The following is a 23,931-nucleotide window of genomic DNA, read 5'->3' on the forward strand; positions in this document are numbered from 1 at the left end:
ACGTGTCTATCCAGTTTTGGAAATGAGCCGGTGGGAATGTTCATTTTGACCTCCTCACACAGAGATACCTGCCTCGTGAGCTTTATATTGTCTGTAGTTAACGACAGTATTGGTCATCTCAAATTATCCCACAACACGAGTCATAATTTGGAAATTTGCAATCGATGATGTGCTTATGTGAAATACACCTCATTCTCTTGGTTTCACCCCATGGTTTGCACATCTGTTCTGTATGTGTTCTCTATCTAGCTTGTGGTTTGCCTGCCTGGGAAGTATTTCATCGGACGATATATAGAGAGATACACTCTGTTAACCCACGCTGCAGCGACACTGATAGTGTTTTTAAGGGACAGTGTATAGGAAACTATCTTCTGCCACACACTGTCCTGCATCGGCCTCTAATGAATGAGCCTTTTGCTGTTTAGAATTACCTGAAACTCGTCAGTGACAGACCAGTTTATGCGTGAAATCACCGCGGTTCTCCTCATTATTCATTCATTCTGTATCTGGATTTTATCATAAAAAGGCAGAGATGAAGGTGTATTTACACGGATGGGTCACTGGGTGGCGCAGTGACTCTTTCACGAAAGGGCATTGAGTTCAACCACATCCCACATATGACTGGGGAAAATCCCTATCTGGGAAAGAGGGGAAACCGTGTAATAGGGAAAATGGGGCGGAGTTGATGTGTTTTGGAGAACGGAATTAAGCCAAGCCAGAGTTGGTTAAAATTTCATTCAATATTTATTTTAAAAATTCAGAGAATATTTTACAGCAACATTATTTTTTTAAAGTTAGAAAAGTGAACATAACGATCGAGCTTCACATTGAGAACAGAACAGATGCACAGGGAATCCGTCAGTATCTGTACATCTGTTACATACACCAGAAAGAGAAAACAGGACCTTAATAGAAAGAGGAATTATCAAATGTGAATAAGGAATGAGAAAAGTTTCTTATTTCTACATGATCTTTAAACTACGGGGAAACTATTAACCACAATTACATTATAACAAAAAATGCCTCGTACATTTCACACTGAAAACTGAATTAACGTCTATGATTGCCTCAGTTACAGATTCAGAATGATAAACTGAGAGAATTTTACTGATAGAGTCACCGAGAGCAGATATTGCATTTGATCCATACAGAGATCTTGATAATCAGCTGCAGGAAATCTGCAGCTTCCAAAATTCAACCCATCATTTGATCTGTAAAAGAAAGATACAATAATGAAGCAGATGTTGATGATGCGGGACGTTAATGTTAGAGTTTTTAATCAGCGAAACATTGAGAATCTTTTCAAATCCATTCTGCCAGTTTGAAATGTGAGTGAATTGAATCATCTCACCTTCACCAGAGTGACTGCAGTGCTGTAGAAAATGCTCAGGAAGAACAGCACGATGAATGTAGAAGCGGTTGTCCAGATGTTGCTGTTATCATCCTCATTGTCATCAATCCAGACACGGTCGGTGGAGTCTAGGGGATGGAGACCAGGAACTGAAATTAGATTACTTTATTTATCCAGGTGATCTTATTGTTATTTTTATGTTTCCCGTTCTCCTTTTTAAGCTGTTCATTTAATCTCGAATTTAATTTTCAATGTATATCTACTGTTAAATTCAGGACACTCAGTAACCGATCTCCGTAACTATTTTCACATCTGATCTTTATTGACATTCCTTGGACAGTCCATGTGAGAAAACACTGAAGATGTTTAATTGAGTATCAGTTCATTTTTGAACTATTTGCCACTATCCCTTATTGAACAATGTTATGACTGATATCGAGGAACGTTCACTGATCAATGATTGTTTTCACAGATGGTTACTGATCTATAAACTAAATTTGTTGTTTAAGTCTTGGGGTGTAATTTCCGATCTGTGCTTCTTTATGGTGGAAATAGATCATGAGCTTAATTCAGCTTCTCACTGTGTTTGTCTGTTCATTGTACATTTGGATAGCTAATCTGTGGACATGTGCATTAAAAAATCACCTTTAAATTTTACATTCATCATTTGCCTACCGTTTGTATTTAAGATCATGCGTTTGTGTGCGTGTGCATGAGCATCTCCTGGTCTGCATTATTCTTTGGCTCTGAGTTAATATGTGTGCAAGAGTGTTAATGTGCGCGTTCATTTGCCTATGGTTGTTGATTTGTGAAGTTGTTTGCATCTGTGTGTATATTTTATTCTTCTGTCATTGTGCATGTATGACTATTATTGTGTGAAGTCTATGAATATGTATTAATGCCATTCTTAATGGGCGCACGTGTGTTTATGCCTATTGCTATGTGTTAATTTCTGTCACTCCAGTAATGTTTGTTTCCCTTTCTGTGTGCGTCTGTCTCTCCGTGTGTCTGTGTGCATGTCTGTTAACAGGTCAGTACATGTATATACGTGTTGATAGTTCTTTATAACGGTGTGTTGATGTATGTTTGTGTTTCGATGTGTAGTAATGTGTGCTATGGTGTTCTGTTCTGTATGAGCATGTTAATGTTTGCGTCTACATGTTTGCGTGTAAATGTTTTGCAGTCTGTTCATCTATATGCAGTCTGCTAATTTGTTTATATATATTTCCATGTATGTTTGTTAATGTGTATAACATTGTGCGTCTTTATATCTATATTCCTGTCAGCGTGAATGTGTGCTGATATATATGTACTTATTTGAGTCTATGTATTTGCTTGTGTATTTATGTAGCTCTGCATGCGTGTGTATCTATCTGTATTGTGTCTCTGCATGTATGTGCTTGTATTTGGGTCTGTGTACCTACTCACATATGTGTCTGTGTATGTACTTGTGTGGTTTATGTGTATATGTGTACGTTTATACATATTTGATTATCTACGTATGTTGTTGTTTTAGTGCCTGTTTGTACAAGCGCGAGTCTATGTATCCGTGTGTGTGTGTGTGTGTGTGGAGGGCGGGGGGGGGGGGGGGGGGGGGGGGTGGGGGGGAGAGAGAGAGAGAGAGAGAATGTGTGTGTGTGCCGATGTATATTTGTGTACGGATGTATTTATGTATGGGTGTATTTTTGTGTGGGTGTATTTGTGTCTGTGTGTATTTGTGTGTGTATTTTTGTTTGTGCCTGTGTTGTCCATGAGTGCATTTGTGTGTGCATTCTTGTTTCTCTGCATGTGTGTTTGTTTGCGCAAGTATTGCATGTACCTATGGTGTGTGAAAGTGTATCTGTGTGTATGCATGTATCTGTGTGTTTTTGTGCATGTGTATGTGCTGTGTATGTATGCTTCTATGTCTGCATTTGAATGTGCCTGTCCGTATTTCTGTATATGTGCATGCATTTGTGTGTGTATTTACATGTGTCTTTCTGCATTTGTGTGCATTTTGTGAGTATGTGTATTTGTGCATTTGTGTCGATGTGTGCGTGTGTGTGTGTCTGTGTGTGTGTGTATGTGTACGCCTATGTGTGTATTTATAATTGTGACAGTTTTGTGCGGTACTGTCAGTGTGTGTATTTTTTAACCGTTGCTGCAAGTTTCACCGGCAATCAGTAACTGAACGTGATCCAAACAATATGAATAATGGAGCATATTTTCAGTGTTTGCTGTAGAAATTTCTTTTATGTGAGTGGCACGGTGATATCAGGAGAGCGAATGAAATAATTCATTGATGCATCTCAGAAACCTCAGTGACAGAACAGTGAAAACCGGGGAGGATTCTATTATTTGTTTAAATTTGTATCATGGGAAATCAATGCCAGCACATGATTAACAGGAACAAGAGTGTTGAAACATTTTTAAATTATGTTGCATAAGTATATATGTATATAAGTATACATTCATATATATATATATAAGTATATATATATATATATATATATATATATATATAAGTATATGTGTATTATATACTTCAACGACACTTTGATAATGATAATGATACTTCAAAGTCTGCAGCAAGTAAACCGAAAGCTAATTTGTACTGTTGACAACTGAGTCCTTATAGTCGAGAGCCGTTCCCTTCCAAACACGCTACTTGGGGAGAGGGAGGAGAGTGAGCTCATAGTTTCCCTCTCTCTACCTGGTGAAGCAATGTGCCTGATGGTTCTAACCACTGAGGAGGTGGTGGTGAATGGATTAAATAATGCCATTCCTCCTGCTTTCGTTGAGGAAGTGATGGTACATGGGTTAGCTACTGCTCCTCCCCTCTCTTTGTTGGGTGAGTAGGAATCCGGTATGTTAACAATTTCACTCTCCCCTCTCTCTGATGGGGGGATTGTTGCTCCATGTTTCTGTGTGACCCTCACTTCAGTTCCCAGTGGGTGTGGTGAAGCAGCTTAAAGCTGACATCAATGCGTAAAGGCATGGACAACGACAGAAGCAGGAACACCGAGATCTAAATGTTGTGTTTGTTTGTCAGAAATGTTGAAATTGTCGGAGTTTTCCTCAGGGAGGAAAGTCGCTGAAGATATTTTGCAGAATCCTGTAATGAATGCGCTCCACTCTGTCTCTAACACAGGGTGTGTCTGAGCTGGGCGCACTGGTTCAACAAGACTTGGACCTGAGACCTGAAAATATCTGAGTCAAACCAAAGATAGCTAATGGAAGTAAAACTGAAAAACAATCAATTAAGCGTTTGGCTATTTCATTTGTTGTTAGAGGAAAAATATTTTATTATTTTTATTGAAGTTTTTAATGTAACCGAGTGATTCTCATTGACATGAATTAACGGTGTCCATCAGAGCAAGGGAAATGTTCACAAAACTGGGTTTACCGCTGGATTTGTCAACTGTTCTGTTGATGATCTTCAAGGGGATGGCTTCATGTCCCACCACACAGGAGTAAGAAGCGCCGCTGGACCACTCCTCTGCTGCAATGGATAACAGGCTGTACATGAAGAAGGAGCTATTCCCGCTCTCCGCGACCACCTCGGTGTTCCTGTAGTTCCCAGGATTCACCGGCTTGTCGTTGACGGTCCACTTGACGAAGATCTCTCGAGGGGAGAAACGTCTCACTAAGCAACTGAGGGAGACGAATCTCTGAGCGGAGACTTCTTCTGCCGAGGGCAAGAGGACAGAGACGAACGGTTCCCGCGGATTTGGATCTGCAGAAAATGTACAATAAATGTCAATAAACTGGAGGATTCTGGAGACAATGAAACTGCTGGCTCGGTATCAGAAAAATGTGCTTCGCTTTCGATTTTAAATGTTTCTATTTTTGACTTCCAGCTTGGAGGAGAGGTGAACGCAATTGTTTTCTCAAATAACTCAGCGGGTTGGACTGGAAAGTTTCAGAAAGTTTACAGCACTGAATCAGGCTCTTCGGCCCAACTGATCGGCTTTTTTTTATTGGTTTTCATGCTCCACATCAGGCTCCTCCCTCGTTATTCGATCTAAACCCAATAACATCGCCTTCAGTTCACTTTTCATTCATCAACACATCAAATTTCCCCGTAAAAATATATGCAGGACCAGAGTCTTTAGTTAGTAGAGTTTCCACTCAGGGGACACCATTAATGCACTGAATACTGAATATTGACCAGTACACTGACACTGGAAGTAGACACAGTGACGCATTTATTGCTTCAATCTCTCAGCTCACCTGTTTCCTTGTGGATGGATTTTCTTAAAGGAGTCGGCAGATCCTGATGGCTCACCACGCAGTGAAACACAGCCGCACTCAGCCAGGCTTGTGTCGAGATGTTTAAGTTGCTGACCACGCTGTCAGGATCGGCTCCTGGCTTTTCGGCAATCTCTGATTTCAAATACTTCCTGTCTCGGATCCAGGACACATTGACTCCATAAGGAGCATGAGAAATGATGCAGGTTAAGGTCACGGTAGCCTCCAGTAAGACCTGTTCTATTGGTGGTGGCTGTATGGTCACTGTGGAATCATGGCACTGGCAAGGACCTGTGAATGACAAATGAAAATCAACCCAAGTTCCCTCTTCAGAAGCAGGGCAGTAGTATTCACCCTAAAGGAGAAAAAGTCGCCTTCGAGATATCAACCTCTAAGTATCGCCTTTAAACTTTTATAGACGATGGAAAACCAGCTCGATCTGTGAAACTATTCTCTTTATTAAAATATTTTAGCAGCGGTATCATTCTCATGAATCAGCATTGCAGCATTCCAAACCATGCCCCAACTCAGGAACACAGTACTTGTCATTGATTTATTATTAGGGTGAATGCACTTTCCAACATTTAACCCCTCCGCTGTGACCTGTGAAACAGTCCAACACCAACTGTTTCTCCAAATCTTACCAGCCGTCTCAGGAAAAAGGCTGACATCATGGCCGCCTCGCTCACTATGTTACTTCAAAACAGAAAGAAACACTCTTTCAAGGGGAGGCAGTGGTATTGTCAATGGACTTGTAATCCAAGAGACCGAGGACAAGACTCTAATTGAAGAGACACGGATTCGAATCTCACCACTGCAAATGGTGAAATTTGAATTCAATAAAAATCTATGATTAAAAGTCAAATGATCATCATGAAGCCGTTGTTGTAAAAACCCACCTGGTTCACGAATGCCCTTTAGAAAAGTAAATCTGCTGTCTTTATCTGGCCTGGCATGCATGTGACTCCAGATCCACAGCAATGTGGTTGACACTTAAGTGCCCTCAGGGATGGGAAATAAATGCACATCTCATGAAGGAATAACAAAAATTGCTGTTGTGATGAAATTCTGAATGGGGCACTGTCTTAATGCAGCAAACCACATGGCAGCAAATTCGAAGTTGTTCTGTGCTTTGTACTAACTTTAATAGACCCCTAATTCCGATTAACATCGGAATGGTATATTTTATCCTCGGTTTGAGTCTCTTACCCAGAGATCCGCTGATGTTCTGACTCTGAGTGAATCCTTGATGAGTGACCTGGCAGGTATAGACCGCTTTGCTGATCCATTCCTGAGCGGAGACTGTCAGCCGACTGCTGGCCGAGAAGTTCCTGTTCACTTCATAGGCGGGAGAGGTGATAATTCCTGAATCCATGGGTTGTCCATTCTTCAGCCACTTCACCGTCATTGACTTTGGCTGGAAATCGATGATTGAACAGACGATGGTTGCAAATTTTCTGCTGGTGATTTCTTCACTGGAACTCACGGTGAGGATAACGGTTGGGGTGATAACGATTGGGCCTTCAACAAACAAATGTTCAGACGTTACTTGAAGATTCCATTGACATCAATTAAAATTAGTTCTTTTATATGAGCAAAATAGCTGCCGATTTGAGAATTATATCCATGGTTTGGTTGAATTGGCAGGGAAATGGCGAATGGAATTCAACCGTCAAAAGTGCCACACAATGCATTTGGGGAGGGAAAGCAAAGCAAGGCAATAAACTGGAATGTTAAGAGGGATTGAGGAAATGCAAGACCTTAGAGAGCACGTCCACATGTCCTTATAGATGGTAGGGCAGCTGGACAAGTTGATCAAGAAAGCATATCGGATTAGTTCCTCTATTATGTGAGATATTGAATGCAAAAACAGTGATGCAATGATGGAGCTGCATAAAACCCAGTTAGGCCACGTTTGGAGTTTGCTGTTCAGTTCTGGTCACCACGTTGCAGGAATGACGTAATGAATCTGGAGAGAGATGAGGTTAACAAGAATGTTGTCAGGGCCTGAAAATTGCAGCCATGAGGCGAGATTGGATAGGCAGGGGTTTTTCTCCTCAGAAAAAGAGGAGGCTGAGGCGTGACGTAATTGTGGTTCACAAAATTAGAAGGGACGTAGGCAGAAATAATTCATTCCCCAAGTGGAGGGCTCAATTACCAGGGAGCATGGTCATTTAAAAGGTCATTACGTCTGCATCTCAGGTGCTTTAACCTGCAATGCTACGGCGCAAGGGCTGGAAAATGGGCTCAAAATGTCTGGCTAGTTTATTTGTTCTCCCTTTTGGCCAGCACAGACGTGATGGGCTCAATGGCCTCATTCTGCACAGTAACAGTCCTGTTGTTCTTTGGTTCTGAACAACTTTTCAGTCAGTAGACACTTACCTGGATTTTGAATAATTCATTTTTTTTCAGAATGCTACAGATCAGTTATAACTAAAGCCTTATACAGTTCAATCACAGCGTTCCTGTCTTGCCCAAGTTCCACAACACTTACATTGCATTTCAATGCTCTTGACGGAGTCGCTGTGTCGAACCTCACAGTCGATTTTGCTGCACTCTCCCTCTGACTGGGTGATGGTTAACTGGCTGCTCAGGGTATAGGTTCCCTTCGTGTTTCTCACTGATGGATAAGTCTTAAATCCAGTGGCGATCAGCTGCCCATTTTTCTTCCAGGTCAGTTTGGAGACATCTGGAGAGTAGTCCATCGCCAAACAGCCGTAGGTGATGGAGCCAGCGGAGTTGTGTTGCTGACAGGAAGAGACGAGGCTGTAGAGAGTGGGCGGAGACGGTGTCGCTGGGAAAGAATAGTCGATTCAACAAGTTAGACTCTTACTTGCGTTTATTAATTAGTCAAACATATTTATACAAGTAAGTTTCTATATTAGGTATAGCTCTTGGGGCTAAAGGGATCAATGGATATGGGTAGTAGACGGGGTCAGGATATTGATGAGCTGTGATCAAAGTGAATGGTAGAGCAGGGTCAAAGGGCCGAATGGCTTACTCCTGCTTCTATTTTCTATGTTTCTACATCACGATTTGTCTAGAATTATGAACTTAACTTAATATTTCCCGATTAAGACCTACATACACCTTTCAGCTTCTGTTACTCCTATCATTTGAGAATCGCCATCTTTGTAGAAACTCACATCAATGTCTCGACCTCTATCAGATTGGAAAGACAAAAACATTTTGATGTCATTGTAATGACATACCATTCATTAGATTAACAGAAAAGTGTAAAGAGTTTCTCCATTACTTCAGGCACTAGCTATTTCTCAAACAACAGCACTTTGTGATGAAGAAGATGTCTCTTCATTCATATCAGCCACTCGCCTGATGAAAGAGCTCCAAAAGCTCACGATTCCAAATAATCCTGTTGGAGTTCAACCTGGTGTTGTGAGACTCCTTACTGTGCCCACCCCAACCTAGCGTCGGCATATCCACATTGTAGCTTTGGCTATTGCCTGTGTTCAAACTAACTGATGCCCCTTCCTCTCTCCGACTCACTGCCTCTCACTCCACAAAACGAAGATTAGTGACTTTGCTTCAAAAATACCTTCGGAATGAATACTTACTGAATGACCAGGAAACTCTCAATGTGATTACAAATTCAAATAGTTGCAACATTGACTAATTGAAGGGCCATACATTAATAGCAAGAGTTGGCCATTCGGGCCCTGAAGTCTCCTCCATTATTCACTGAGATTACAGATGATCTGGTTGTGGTGCTAGCTCTATTTTGCACATCCTCACTCCGCCCGTCGATCACCCACTCTCTGCCCATTTTCCCCGACTCTCTGCGCTTTCCCCTGGCTCTCTGCTATTCTCTGTGGCTCCTTTCCCCTTTCACCCGGCTCTCCGCACTTCCACCTGGCTCTCTACACTTCCCTCCAGCTCTGTCCCCTCTCCCCCGGCTCCCTGCCCTTTCCCTCAGCTCCCTACCCTTTCCCCCGGCTCTTTGCCCGGTGTCCCTGCTCCCTATCCACTTTCCCCTTCCCCCTGGCTCTCTGCCCTTTCCCCCTGACTCTCTGCCTTTCCCCTTGACTCTCTACCCTTTCCTCTGGGCTATCTTGTCCTTTTCCTCGGCTCTCTGTCCTTTCCCCGGCCTCCCTGCCCTTTATCCTGGCTCTCTCCTCTTTCCCTGGTTCTCTGCCCTTTCACCTGGCTCCCTGCCCTTTCTATTAGCTCTCTGCCCTTTCTTCTGGCTCTCTGCGCTTTCTCCTGACTCTCTGCCCTTTCCCGGCTCTCAGCCCTGTTGCCCGGCTGTGGGCCCATTCCCCAGGCTCTCTGCCCTCCCCCCCCCCCCCCCCCCCGGCTCTCTGCCCTTTAGCACGCCTCCTGTTCTCCCCGGCTCTTTCCCATTGTCCTTGGTCCTGAGCCCCCAGGGATTCCCCCCAGCTCTCCACATTCGCAGGGCAGCTCCCACATTTGAACTCCAAACTGCCGCTTGAGATCTTTCTTCTCTCTCATCGCAGACCTCCACACACAGGTTTAGCGAGTGTGAGTGAGAGAATGTGAGTGCGTGCGGGTGAGTGATTGAAGGAGTGAGAGTGGATGAGTGATGGTGTGTGAGTGACGGAAGGTGGGTAAGTGAGGGTGAGTGAGTGAAGTTCTTTCAGTGAGGATGAGTGATTGAGGGTGAGTGAGTGAGTGTGGGTGAGGGTGAGAGAGCATGAGTAAATGATGGTGTGTGAGAGAGGGTGGGTGAGTGAAGGTAGCTTAATGTGTGAGTGAAGGTGGGTGAGTGAGTGTCGGTAAGAGAGAATGAATGAGGGTGAGTGAGTGAGGATGCGTGAAGGTTAGTGAAGGTGGGTGAGTGAGAGCGAGTGAATGAGGGTGAGGAGTGAATGTGACTTAGTAAGTGAGGGTGAGAGAGTGAGTGAGTCAGGGTGTGTTATTGAGGGTGGTGTGTGAGAGTGTGTGAGGGAGAATGAATGCGGATGGGTGGATGAGTGCAGGTGAGTGAGTAAAGGTGTTTGACTGAGGATGAGTGATTGAGGATCTGTGAGTTAGGGTGGGTGAACGTGAGTGATGGTGAATATGTGAGGGTGTGTGAGTGAATGTAGGTGCGTGAGTCTCAGTGAGTTTGAATGGGTCAGGTGGCGTATGTGAGAGAGAGAGGGTAATTGAGCTTGAGTGTGTGGGGGTGCGTCTGGGTGAGTGAGGGTGGGTAAGTGGGGAGAGGGTGAGTGAGTGAGGGTGAGTGAGAGTGATTGAGACTGGATGAGTGAGGGAGGGTAAGTGCGGTGAGTGAGAGTGATTGAGACTGGATGAGTGAAGGTGGGTAAGTGGACTGAGTGAGTGAGAGTGAGTGAGACTGGGTGAGTGAGGGCGGGTTAGTGGGATGAGTGAACGAAGGTGACTATGAGTGTTGGTGAGTGACTGAGGCTCTGAGTGAGTGACTGAGGGTTAGTGAGTGAGGTTGAGTGAGTGATAGCGTGTGAGTGTGGGTGACTGAGTGACAGTGAGTGAATGAGGGTGTGTGAGGGCGAGTGAGTGAGTGAGTGCTGGTGAGTGAATGAGGGTGTGAATGTGAGTGAATGAGGGTGAGTGAGTGAGGATGGGTGAGAGTGAGAGAGCGAATGTGTGTGAGTGATTTTGAGTGAGTGAGGGTGTGAGGGTGAGTGACTCAGGGTGAATGAGGATCAGTGAGTTTCTGAGGTTGAGTGCGTGAAATTGAGTGTGTGAAGTTGAGTGTGTGAGGTTGAGTGCGTGAAATTGAGTGTGTGAGGGTGGATGAGTGAGCAAGGGTGAGTGAGTTGGGATGAGTGAGTTGGGATGAGTGAGTTGGGATTTGTGAGTGGGGATGAATGAGTGAGAGTGTGTCAGCGAGGGAAGGTGGGTAAGTGAGGGTGAGTGAGTCAAGTTCTTTGAGTGAGGATGAGAGATTGAGGGTGAGTGAGGAAGTGTGGGTGAGGGTGAGAGAGTCAGTGGGCCACCTCCACCTCTTCCTCTCCATCGATCTTTTCCCGATTCTCCACATTGATCAGCTTTCAGTAACAGGGATGTGTAAATCACCGGGCAGCTGCTTTAATGTCGGTGTCTTTCTTTAAGAAACACGTACCAGTGAACAAATAGTCAGACTGAGGGAGCTGCAGGGAAGCTGACAGCAAAACTAGGATGGGTCGCACAGGAATCAACCAGTATTGGGAGCCAGGCGGCCTTGGTCTCAGCCAATTCCCTTCTTATTTTTTGGGTTTTTGTGTCCGGTGTAACACATGGAAATTCCTACTTCTGACCTCATGTTGGAGGGAATGTCACTGTTGAAGCAGTAGAAGATTGTTGGTCCCGAAACAATCCCCTGCCGAAATCCTGCAGTGAAATCTGAACTTAGATGTTTGACCTCCAACCACCAATACCATGTTGCTTTGTGCTAAGTATGACTCCAAACAGAGAAGAATTTCCCGCCGATTCTTATTGACTAGTTTTACTCGGGCCCCTTGATCCCACCCTCATTCAAATGCTACCGGGGTGGGGGGCGTATCGGGGTGGGGGGGGGGGGTGCGGTGGCGGTGGCACAGTGATTAGCGCTGCTGCCTCAGAGTTGGATTCCCGACTTGGGTCACTGTCTGTGTGGAGTTTGCAAGTTCCCCCCGTGTCTGTTTGGGTTTCCTTCGGGTGCGCCTGTTTCCTCCCACAGTCCAAAGATGTGTGGGTTCGGTGGATTGGCCGTGCTAAATTGCCCCTTTGTGTCAGGGGGACTAGTTAGGGTAGATACATGTGGTTATGGGGATAGGGCTTTGGTGGGATTGCTATTGGTGCAGACTCGATGGGCTGAATGGCCTCCTTCTGCACTGTAGCATCCTATGATTCTACTCTATGGTGTCAAGGACAGACACTCTGACGTATGTGAGATCGAAAGTGTGTGTGAGAGAGAGAGAGAGAGTGTGTGTGTGTGTGTCTGTGTGTGTGTGTGTGTGTGTGTGAGAGAGAGAGAGCGATAGGGAGAGATAGAGGGAGAGAGAGGTAGAGAGAGAGAGAGAGAGAGAATGTGTGTGTGAGGATTCCTGTGTATGATAGAATGCGTTTGCACGTGTGTGAGACAGTGGACTGTGCGTGCAAGAGGAGAGAGTGTGCGTGAGAGAAAGGATGTGTGAGATAATGTGTGTGTGTGAGACAGAATGTGTGTTTGAAGAGTTATTCTTTGTGTGTGACAGTGTGTCTCTTCTTGAAAATGTATGTGTGTGGAGGGGCGGGGAGAGTGTGTGTGGGGAGTCTGTGTGAAAGAGTACTTCTGTGTGTGAGTGTGTGTATGTTGATGTGAAAAGGAGTGTATCTATTTGAGATACACGATGTCTGTGAAAGAGAGTGTGTGTGCTTGAGGGAGGGTGTGTGTGTGGGAGAGTGTTGTGTTCATGTGAAAGACAGTGTGTGTGAGAGGGAGTGCCTATTGGAAAGCAAAATAATATGTTCATCAGTGTGTGAAACTGTGCATGGGATGGCGTGTGAGTGCGAAAGATGTGTACAATGTGTGTGGGAGATAGAAGCAATGTGGGGTGTTTGAGTGTATGTGTGTGTGTGTGTGGAGGGGCGGGGAGAGTGTGTGTGAGCGAGAAAAAGTGTGAAACTTAGACAGAATGGATGCGTGAGTGTGTGTGAGTGAAATGACTGTTGAGAGAACATGTGTCTGTGATAGGTGGAGTGTTTAAAGAGCGATACATTGTATATACATGTGTGTTCGAGTGTAAGAGAAGGAGAGACTGTGTGAGAGATTGTGTGCGTGTGAAAGAGAGGGTGTTTGTGAGAGACAGGGTTTGAGAGCAAGATTGTGCATGTGAGACAATGTGTAAGGGGGAGGGTCGGGATGGCGACCTCCTCGTGAACCTGCTCCTGGGCCTGGCGAAACGCGCCATTTACCGGTCCAGGCTGCGGGCGATCGAGGGGGCCGTCCATCCTGACTGTCTTCCCCTCTACCGCGGCTACGGTCGCGGCCAGGTGTCCCTGGAGAGGGAGCATGCGGTGTCCACGGGCGAGGTTGACGCTTTCCGCGCCCGCTGGGCACCGCAGGGGTTGGGGTGCATTATTGGCCCTAATAATCACATTTTAATTTGATGTTTTTAAGTTTCCTTTGTACTTTGATTTCTGTTCGGGCTGTTCCCCCTCCTTTTTGGGGAGCTGCCCCTTTTACTTTGTCCTGATTTAATCTGAGTTTGTTTACTTGGTTTGGTTTGACCTAAAAAGAGGACAATGTGTAAGGGAGTGAGCGTGTGAAATAGAGAGAAATATGTGCCTGTGTGAGAGAATACATGTGCAAGTGTTCGTATGAGTGAGAGAGGGCATCGGAATGTGTGTGAGACGAAGTGAGAGTGTACGGAAGAGGGAATGTGAGAGGCATAGTGCATGTGTGTGTGAGAGAGCGAATGTGTGCGCGAGACTGTGCTTATGGGAGAGACTGTGTCTGTGTGTAAGAGTGTGTGTTAGAGTGTGTGCATGTTCTATGTTTGTGAGAGAGTGATTGTGAGAGAGCCAGTGTGTGAGAGCAAGAATGTAGAGGTGTGAGATAGTGTGCGCAAGAGAAATAGAAATATGTGCGTGTGTGTGTGTGTGAGAGAGAAAGAGATGCGTGTGCGAGAGGAATTGTGAGAGAGCGTGTGGAGAAATGTGAGACAGCTTGAGCGTGTGTGACAGAGAGTGGGAGAGAGTCCATGTGAGAGTGCGTGCGCGAGAGTGTGAGACTGTGCTGATGTGAGAGTGTGTGTCTGTGTATAAGAGAAAATGGGTGGGTGTGTGGGGATGTGAGCGCTTTTGTGGATGGGGATGTGAGAGATTGATGGAGAGAGCGAGACGATGTATGTATTTGTATTGAGAGAGTGTATGTGTAACGTGAGAGAGAGAATGTGTATGGGTGTGTAAGAGAGACCGTATGAGAGAGAAAGTAAGTGTGAGTATGTATGTGTGTGTGTGTGCATGTGTGAGAGAATATGAGAGTATTTATGTGTGTGAGAGTGTGTGATGTGTATAAGTCTCTATTTGGCTGATTCAGTCTGGAAAAGCACACTCACTCCACACATACTCACCCATTCACACAGTAAGTGGAAGTGACAAGTGAGCACAATACGGAGCGCGGGCTAAGGGTTGGAAAAACATTTAAATCTTTCGCAATCAGTCGCAATTGAATAATTCACCCTACTCAATGAGGGAAACCTGTAAAAACTCAAGAAATATGACACAATCCAGGGCAAAGCCACCCACAAGATTATCCGCCCCCTCATTCACCCTATTCGCTCTCTCCATCACTAACAAGCAGTGACAGCAGTGTGTGTTATATACAAGATGCACTGCAGCAACTCACCAAGGCTCCATAGTAAACACTGTCCAAACCCGTTGCCTTTATATCCTAACAGGATAAGGGCAGCAGCCACATATGAAGACTACCACCTGCAAGCTCCCCTCCAAGACACACACCATCCTGACTTGAAACAATACCTCAGTTCCTTCTGGGTCAAAATCCTGGAACTTCCACCTAACAGCACGGCGGATGCCTGCAGCATATGGATTGCAGTTATTCAAGGATGCTTTATATCAACACTTTCTCAAGGAACAATTATTGATGATTAAAACTTCTGGCCGAGCAAATGACTCTAAAATGGGTTTAGAAGATTAAAAATAAGATGCAAATGAATTTGACCCTTCAACTGTCATACCAAACAGGTCATGGACTGCTTTACTACGGAGCACAATATAGTAAATCTCACTTTGCATTTGCTCATCGAACATTCCCAAGGCCGGTACATCACTGGTTAAAAATCATCCAAATCTCCCTCTACAATCTGACGTTTCTGCTCTCTCTGATGGTCACAATATGCTTTAGGGATCTCATTTCTGAGACGCCGAGCCAAACATCAAGTCAAACTGTCACATTTCTCACAGATACAAGTTTATTGAAGAAATAAATCAAATTTCACTCCCTGAAATACAGCAGAAGGAACCAGAAGTTTTACAACCAGTCAGGCAGATTCCTGGTCCCAACACAGTGACCACGCGCGCAGAAACAGAACAGACACAAACGGTGCAACAATCGATTTCCCAGCAGATGGGTATGATCAATCTGTCAATTTAATTCAAACTGTTTGATTCTAATTGATCAATGATCAATTTGCAACAGAAAATCAATAACCTCTTTTAAATAAAACTGATATTCATTTCAAAACTCCTGTCGATTTTAAATTAAGTCTCTCTGTCTGTCTCACTTCTCGAAAACTATGTAAAAATGTAATTTCGCTGAAAATTAGGAATCAAAAATAACAGATTCAGGACAGTTCAATGTCCCCGACAGAGATACAGTGACACAGTAAGGATTAAATAAACCAATAAACATTTACATTGAAAATCATTACCTGATTCGATCGAATTTCTTAATTAAATGTAATCAACAAAATATTCGAGATAAAACACCTTATCGAGCTAAGCATAGCTGATGAAAGAAAGGTTTTGTCTCTTAATTCATTTTCGATACAATTAAACATTCTCTGAAACGGATGATACTTTGCACGCCCGTGCATTATTCAAGGTATTTTGTTTTGAATTAATTAGCACCAATATTATATTTTGTTTTGTTAATTGCCGGTTACTTTTCCTGTTAGCTGATTTGTACTCCCTAATAAAATCAGTTTTCAATCATTCAAAACTTTCCCTGCCTCGAACATTGTGAAGTAATTAGGTTCCAATTAAATCTTAAACAATAAACTTCAAATTACTGAATGGAAAAATTCAGACATCTGTAATTCATTTGCTTAAATCGAATAACATTGTCATGTTTTTTCATTTCCACTTTTACTCCAAATGCCTTATTATAACCTGCAAACGTGTTAAGAATGCATGTTTCTGAATTTGTATATACTGTAACGGCCTGGCAGTTTGAGGTCAATGAAGCTGCTTCCTAGATTTAATAATTTGGACCATCCATATAATTTAATTACTGAACATATTGTTTAAATTAAGAAGTTCTGAATTAAACAATGAAAAACACAATGAGGACAATTGATTCAAATCCTCTGCAACACTGAAACATGATGCACAAAATAAGTCGAGACTTTTTCTTCAGTATAATATTTAATACTAATTAAACATAATGCTCAAATAGAATCAATTCTTCCATTCTGTCATTTATTCATCCAATAATTCTATTCTATGTTCAGCAGTAATGGGAGACAGGATGTGATTATTAAATGCAGAGCAAATATTACTAATATAAAAATATTATAATATTATAAAAATTAATTATTTGAATTTCAAGTATTAAATTGCAAATCTCTAGCCAGTTTCTGTTGACACCTTACGACAATTCAAACACCATTATATGAACAATTGTTTAGTGTTAGCGAATTCCACCTGTCAGAAAACTGTGTTCACTCTGTCACATTTATTTAAACTGCGGGATTCTAATTGATCAATTTTCAAACTACAACAAAAATCAATAACTTCTTTTAAATTAAACTGATATTCATTTCAAAATTCCCTTCGACTTTTAACTATTTCTCCCTGTCTATCTCAAATTTCGAAAACTAGGCAAAAAAAATATTTTTTTTCTGAAAATGAGCACATCAGATATAACAGATCCAGTGTAGTGTAATGTCCCTAACAGAGATACAGTGACGCCGTAAGAATTGTAATTCATGATTTACTTTAATCTGCAAGCATCAGTTAACATGAATAAAATGCTCAAATATATATTTGTTTTATTTTTTCCGATACCAGTTTGTTTTATCCTGACAAGGATGTTTAAACGCATTTTATTTTTTTCATTTAGCGAGACAAAGTGTAACCGCTCAGGATCACCGAGTTGAAACAATACAGAAACAATTGAGAAACACCAAACCATTTCACAAATTTTGGGATGAGATTAGTGATTAATTACCTCTGCATCCAACTACAAATTACTTGGAAGGAATGCTGCGCCTGCACAGAAACAATGTAATAATCGGGCACAAAAATTGCCAAATAGCGTTTTATTGCCAATTATTCTCCAAAACTCAGATTTAAGTGAATGCGAACTTCATCGGGGATATAACAATTAATGCAAAGTATCTTGTTGAACTGAGCGCTGCTGTGGAAACAGCATGTTATCATGGAAATAGTTTCTGGAATTATCACAAAATATTTCCAGCCGAGAAACCTTTCTGGTCATGTTAATTGTATGCAAAGCACAGCAGAACTATTAACGCCGATTAATGCGAAATGATATTAATGGAAAATAATCTTTTGTGAATATGTAGTTATGTTACCGATTAATAACAGTTTGATTTATATTAATTTTACTATCAAACTTGTTAACGAGAAGTTTCTTTTTGCAGCAACTACTTAGTGTCCGATTGAGCGTTGTAAGACATGATTTATTTTAATTTCTAAGTTAGTTAAAATTTATTAAAATGCTGTAATACCTTTATTTTATTTATTTCACAACCTGCTTATTTTCTCCCTACAAGGATTTTCAAACTCATAGATTATTTGCATTTAACCAGAAAACGTGTAACCGCTCACTGCCACCGAGTTTAAACAATGCAGAAACACCAAAACATTTCACACATTTTAAACATTCTTAGTGACCCAACAACAGAACCTCCTCAACAGAAACACACCAAAACACATCAATGAGGGAATGAATCCGTTTCACGGGGACGCAACTCAATTATCCATTCAACAAAATCAAAAATATGATTGCAAGGAAATCTCAATATTCAATCCGGCAAACCAGCTCGTCACCAAATATATGAATGATTGAACTAAACAGAAATTTGGAATAAGAGCAATAGCATTGCGAGGAGGTGGAATATGTCCAACAAATTAAAATTGAAATTTTACCACATTCTATTCATATTGGGTCATATTTCAAACAGATTTCAAACATATTAAAATATTGGGTGGGTAAAAGCTGCAGCCGTCAGATGCCACCGAGGTTAAACATGGCATGTATCCCAAATTGTGAATGCTGTGGTAAACTATGTTTTGGACGAGTGGCATAAACCATGGTTTGGTTTAACCTGCAATTATCAGCTACGATTTAAAAAAATACAAATACAATAAAGCCTGCCTGATTTCTGTCTGCAGGCACGCGTCAAGTAGTTTAAAACCCGCAGACTGTTTGTATTCAATCACAAAGTGTGTAACAGCTCAGTGTCACCGAGTGGAAACAATGCAGAATCTCCGAACCATTTCACAAATTTTACTTATTCAAAGTCACCCAGCCAGACAACCTCCTCACCAGAAACACGCAGCACTGAGGGACTGAACCCCGGTTCATGCAGAAGCAGCTCAATTCTACAAACAGTTGCAACAGAATCAAATTTCACATTGGCAGAAAATCTCAATTTAAAATCCAGCCAATCTGACCATCACCAAAGCAACTAATGATTAAAATAAGCACAACAATGAGATAACAAAACCAGATTGTGATTAAGCGGAACATGTTCGCAACATTAAAGTAGAAACTTTAACACATTTTGTTAATATTGGGTTAGATTTCAAACACTTGTGCAGTAGATGGTGCAACTCGCAGCCACTAGATGTCACCGAGATTAAACATTGAAGAAACGCCGAACTGTTTAACAAAAGGAATGCATTTAAAGTAACCCAGCCACACAATGTCCTCAGCAGATAAACACCAAATCACAACAAGAGACTGAATCACTCAGTATCGCCTTTTGTCAATTAACAGTAGAATTCTATAACCCCCATTTTAAGCAGGATCACATGAAACATTGTAAAGATTTTCAGCACAGAATCCACCAAACCACATTACATTGAACGAATGAATTAATAAAATCGAGAAAAAGTACAAAACAAAAACTCAAATAAAACACTGACTAAATAAATGCATGGTTCTTACCTGCAGTCACCGTCACCATGGTCCCTTGTCCCCAGTAGCCCATGGCGTCACAGTGTCACATTCTCGAGGCTGGGTCATACAATAACCATCTCTGCACAAAATAGACAGAAATCCATCAGTATTTTAAAAATTCACAAGCCAGAGGGAAAGCAAATCACTGCATGTTCATGAAATTATTATTGCACTGGTGGATACCGTTCGCTCTTCGTAAATAACCTTAATGTTTTATATTTCATAGAGGATCACATGATCAAGTTACTGAAAACACCAACTGATAATCAAATAGTTATCATAAATTTTCCATATTAATTCTCGCTATTTGTGTAGGGCTGGGACATAAATAATACAGCACTGTAAATAATGCTGGATTGGAAAACAGAGCACTGCCCCAGTCTCGGTCAATTAATGCTGAGGGGTTTGTGTATTGACAGTAACTGCTGTGCCACCCAGTTATCACAGTGAGACACAGCATGACAAATACTGTGCCCGACTGCTAACTGTTTAATTTCACTGCTGTCTCAAAAATCTGATTCTGCCTCATCCACGAGCGAATGAGTGAGATATTTCAGCTTGTCCTGGTCATTGTATTTATAAAGGGGATCGGAATGCTTTTAAACTCTGTGTAGATTTAGCATATCGGTAAATATAGATTTTATGGGAAGATTTTTATACCTTTTCACAAACTAATATTACTTCCACACATTATTTCACTGAAGCCTCGTTTACTTTGAAACTCCTGCTGTGGTGCTGATCACCAATTTGAACAATCTCTTTCCATGAGGTTTTTGTATGAGGATGTCGCTGTGCTCAGCACAGTGACCCACTGCTGTATCACAGTGACAGACACTCGCACAAAAACTGCACTCAGTCTCTGTTCAGTACTGCCGCTCAATATTCACTTCAAGTAGACCATTATTTCGATGTAATTTACAATTTATGCAGCAGTTCACAAAACACAATCTAGAAACATCTCCTCCAAGTATCAGAAATATTAAAACGAGCATTATATCCAGGTGTGTAATTGCTGAAACTGTTAACAGTAAATATAAACAGAGTGAAAAGCTCAGCCCATTATGTCTGTGTGTTTTCTTGGTTTAATGTTTAATTTTCACTAAGTTGGGTTTGTCAGAAGCGGTTTGTGTTTTGGTTCTGGTCACTGTCGTTAATACTACATTTAAAACAAGCACTGACCTTCAGGTTATGATGGAAGTTGCTGAATTCCCTCTCGAGCTGTTCTTGTTCGGGTCCATCCCTAGTTCCTCTCGCTGTGGTGTCTTGCACAGTAATAGATGGCGGTGTCTTCGGTCTTCAGCCTCGTCATCTCCAAAGAGAAGATGTTGCTTGAAGTGTCTTTGGACGCAGTAAATCGATCTTTAATTGCTGGGGCGTAGTTGTTGCTAGATGAACTATAGTACCACAGCAGCCACTCTAGCCCCTGTCCTGGAACCTGTCGGATCCAGTACATGTAAGCGCTGCTAAGACTGAAGCCGCTGGTTTTACAGGTCAGTGTCAGGGAGCCTCCTGGACGCCCGGTCTCTGCCTCTGGCTGAGTCAACACAACCTCCGACTGGACACCTGTAAAAATAGATCAAAAAACCCGAGGATTAATCCTGGTGAAATGATTTGTGACTCTGGAATATTACAGAGATGGACTAAAACTGAGACAGTAACTGTGGGAGACTTAGAAAATGAAAAATAACTACTCACCGGATAAGAAAGTCAGCAACAAACTGAGAGAAATCGCCGACCTCATCCTTCTGGTGATTTGGGGGAAATGGTTGTGTCAGGAACTCAATGAACAAACCACCTCCCGGACTGTTGGATTCCGGTCCCAGTGAGCGGCATTTAAATACCCGGCAGTAGGGGGCGGCTTTCCAGGCGCCGCCTGTTGATTCCCTGCTGGAGGCGGTAACTGGACCCCAACAGAATGGACTTCCAGATTTACAATAGGTTAATATTAAAATGGACACTTTATCTGTGTCGGGATATTTGGCTGAATATGTCCATTGTATTGTCTCCATTATTTCTGATGGTGATATTGCAGTTCATCATTTCTTTATTTAAAATAACTAATACCATTGTAAATATGGTGATTTTATTACCACGCCCCCAAGAAGAATACAAATCTAAAAATGATGAAATAACATTTGTTGAAAATAAAGAGACCGTCAGTCTGTGTTGCAACAATTCCGGGTCTCTGTCACATTACAATAATAAAGCATCATTTATCAGAAGAATTTTTACCGATTTCTGTAACTAAATGAGGGGGTATGAACAAAGTGATTGCATTTACTGTGTGGATGGCTATCACTGTACAATTTGGGTTTGGAGATGAGAAGAAACTCTCACACAATACAATGTTTCTCCTTATATTTGTCAAACTGCCCCAATCTCGAAGACAGCCCTTTGAAAATGATAAGAATCCTGCCCTCCTGATAATTAAATAGTGAGTTGACAGAGAAACATAAAATTAACCTCGACTTTTGACAGAGAAGTTAATGAATGGAACGGACACGGAGATCATTAAAGTTCTCCTTCAGCATCCAGATCATTGCAGGTCACTCTATCGGCCACCGGCTGTCTAACATTCGCTGGTATTGCGAACACAAGATATCAGGGCTTTGCGGCAGATTGCACAATATCACAAGAATAAATGTTTTATCTTCCATTGAATCAGGTTATGAACTGATCATTTCTCCACACATTGGCAGCTATGATTGGAACTCTTCAATAACAGGAATCAGATTACACTGTACAATAGAATAGGGTGTTAATCAGGTACAAGAGACGCTGCTGTTTAAGTGTGATACAGAACGTTCAGAATATTCCAGGAGTTCCCGCTGTTCATGTCAGTTTTATGATGTTCCCTTAATATTATTTCGATGCATTTTATGCCATTGCACTGATTTCAATTGACTGGGGAATTGGGACCATCAACATCTCTGTCTCGCATTTCATGAAGTGGTTAATAAACAGACTTTAATTAGTGGAATGGCATTTACTTGGAAGTTATACAAATGAAAAGGCATCTGGTCACTTTATTGTTTTGCGATACTATTTACTCACATAATGAACAGGACATTGAATGAAAATATTTGATTAGAATGATTACGATTTAAAATGTGTCTTTCTTGTGGGAATGAAACATTTATTGTTTAAATGCTGAATCGCATTTTGTCCATTTAGGTTCACGCTAATCTGTCCCACACAGTATTTGGCAGCAATCCAAACTGCTGTCAAATGCTCAAAGTTATTGACAGGAAGCATCTGGGGGTGTTGCGCAGCAGAACAAAGATCTGTTTCCTCAGTACTGACCGCTTGGCTGCAAGCCAACTTAAAACCCTTCACATTGTCAATGAGGCCTATTTATAAACAAATCTACCCAGCAACAGTACTGGAGGCACTTTAATTTTTAAAAGTTGTAAATCTAGATGAATTTTTCCCATCTCTAATGAAGGAATTTCATGCAGCTTCTCTGGCACCCTGTTAGCAACAATGAGGATTTTTCCAACACATCAGGATATGGTGATAGATGGATAGAAAGAATTACAGGCAAACTGAGAGATGTCTCAGAGAGACGATACATGAACATGTATGTTTGTATTTTCTTTCCCTTTATCTTTCCATGGGATGTTTGGTTGCAAAGACCGGCACTTTTTGTCTGTCCCAAATTCCCTTGAACTGAGTGGTTTTCTCGGCCACTTCTGAACATATTAAGGAGTCAGCTATTTTGCTGTCCATCTGGAGTCACATCCTTGTGAGACCAGGTAGCGATGGCAGATTTCACTCATTGGGGAATCAGAGAGGGTCCGATGGTCGCCATTCGTATCTGTTCCATATTTATTTATTGAATTCAAATTCCACCAGCTGCAATGCTCCGATTTAAATCCCTGTCCCCACATCATTGTCCTGGGCCTCTGGATCACTGGGCCACTTCAATTAATATTACGTCACCATCTGCGCAAACAATAAATGAATGACTGTGTTGATGCAAGAATGAATGACCGTTGCATGAATGAAATGAATATCAGTTGGATGCCTGAATATTTTGATTGAGGAATCAGTGAACGGATTGATGGATGCATTGTTAAATGGTACTGAAAGATGCTGTTCCACATTCCCATATTTGTACTTGAATGGTTCATAAATTGAAACAGTTCCTTGTTTCCATTTCTGTCAATCTAATAACTTCAATACTTCCAGAAGGTCTGGGTGAAATCAAACCCGATTTTCGAGGGAGTTAGCAAGCTGATCCTCACGAAAAGAAAAGGGGATTTTCCTGCGGCACGGATGGTTCATTTCTCTGCTGATGCTGAATATTCATATCCAAGATCGAAAGAGGGAACATGATTTGGCTGAGGAGGAAGGATTGTAATATTTGAAACATGTGCAGCGAATCACTCAACATGCCCTCACCCAAATTAGTGAGGGTAACAAGCTGTAAAATAAATAATGTGGCAACAGATATATTGTGAAACTCACTGGACAACTACAAGTATTACAATATTTCCCAAAACAGTGTAAT

General features: G+C 42.0%; 1 pseudogene across 1 annotated transcript; it reads right to left on the minus strand.

The window, feature by feature from the left end:
* Positions 1-1,315: 1,315 nt before the first annotated feature.
* On the minus strand, positions 1,316-21,227 carry LOC144483251 (Ig heavy chain C region, membrane-bound form-like; annotated as a pseudogene). Its single transcript, XR_013495983.1, has 8 exons — positions 21,114-21,227; positions 20,673-20,981; positions 19,407-19,475; positions 8,076-8,375; positions 6,791-7,102; positions 5,564-5,872; positions 4,737-5,066; positions 1,316-1,479 (listed from the first exon to the last, which is right to left on the minus strand). The product of XR_013495983.1 is annotated as an Ig heavy chain C region, membrane-bound form-like (transcript).
* Positions 21,228-23,931: the final 2,704 nt, after the last annotated feature.

This window comes from Mustelus asterias, unplaced genomic scaffold (assembly GCF_964213995.1).
Source record: "Mustelus asterias unplaced genomic scaffold, sMusAst1.hap1.1 HAP1_SCAFFOLD_50, whole genome shotgun sequence".
In the NCBI taxonomy this organism is placed as follows: Eukaryota; Metazoa; Chordata; class Chondrichthyes; order Carcharhiniformes; family Triakidae; genus Mustelus; species Mustelus asterias.